Source organism: Hipposideros armiger, unplaced genomic scaffold (assembly GCF_001890085.2).
Source record: "Hipposideros armiger isolate ML-2016 unplaced genomic scaffold, ASM189008v1 scaffold_1359, whole genome shotgun sequence".
Lineage (NCBI taxonomy): Eukaryota > Metazoa > Chordata > Mammalia > Chiroptera > Hipposideridae > Hipposideros > Hipposideros armiger.
In genome coordinates, this window is record NW_017732709.1 from 1 (window position 1) to 1,672 (window position 1,672).

A 1,672-nucleotide genomic window follows, 5' to 3' on the forward strand; every position below is an offset into this window, starting at 1 on the left:
ATAGAGAAAATAGTGATGGGTGCCAGATGGGAGTGAGGGTGAAGGAGAAGAGTGAAAAAGTGGAAGGGATTAAAGGTGTGCAAATTGTAAGTTATAAAAACAGTCATGGGGATGTAAAGTTTAAGATAGGGAATATAGTCAATGATATTGTATTAACTATGCATGGTGTCAGATGGACCTATTTGTGACTAGAACTATTGGAATGACCATTTTGTAAGTTGTATAAATTTCTAATCACCAGGCTGTACACCTGATACTAATATAATATTATATGTCAATGGTAATTGAAAAAAAATGTGCTCTAACTCCATCTATGTAATTTCTCCAAATGGGCTTGTGAATTATATGAAAGTAATAAAAATTATTATTAATTAAGGATTCATTAATTATTAAGATATTTCACATGTAATTTTTAGAAATGAAACATTTGTAACACTGACAGATGATTAACTTTATAGTTTCCTGATTTAGAGTACAGTTTTTGGAGAAGAGTTTGACCCAACTATATGGCCAAAATCTTCATTATTTGGCATTTTTTTGGAATAGTAAATGAGGAAAGAAAAAAAAAGATTGATAAATTATAAGTAATTTATGTTATATGAAGGCTACTTCCTTCTTAGATTTTCTTTAATTACCTAATTTCTGCAAAAGCTTATTACAGCAAGACTTTGGTTTTTATGTCTCCGGTCCCTTCCTTCACTGTAGTGTCCTGCTCAGTGTATAATAAATGCCTGTTCAATTTAAATGATGGGAATTCCTTTATTATAAAGCCTATTAATTTTGAGCATTTTATTTTTACAAGTATGCATAATTATTTAAAAAAAACTAAGACAAATATTTTATTGTTAAATAAAATAAGTTTAAAAAAATCAATTGGAAATCCTGTAACATAACTTCTGAATTTCAGATTACTTTTGCACTGTGCCAAATTTAAACTTTAAGTTTTAAACTAAAGAATTTTTAAAAAGTATTATATAACACTTCCAAAATGAAAAAATTTTGCAAAGGAAAAGTTACCTTTAATTGCAAAATTGCTCTTTTTTTGGGGGGGAAATAATAAAGCTACATTATTGACTTAGTTATTGAATGAAGATGCAAGATCATTTTTAAGGGTCACATAGTTTTTAAGCCATGTGGATAAAATATTTAATGCAATATGTAGTAGATGTTGTGTTCATGCAAATTGTTTGAAAAATGTTGTATTATTTGCTTATTTATTTCATAAAAGTACAGTGAAATACAATATTATATTAGTTTCATTTATACAACATAGCGATTAAGCATTTACATACCTTACAATGTTATCACCACAATATGTCTAATAACCACCTGTCATTGCACAAAGTTATTATAATATTATTGAATATACTTACTTTGCTGTATGTGACACTCCCACAACTAATTTATTTTATAACTGAAGTTTGTGCCTCTTATTCTCTCCTTCAGCATTATTTAAGATAAGAATATAGAAAAGACAAAAATATTGAATTTCTATATGTTCAGTAAGTTAAACTATGCCTTTGGTAGTCAATGTATGCTGCTGATTTATTTTGGGGATTTCCATGATCTTTATCAAAATCTAAGGCTCAATGGAGAGTATCATGGCAAACACTAATAGCTGGAAATATGAAAATCATCATATAAACTTGTTATGGTTTACTTATTTATTGGA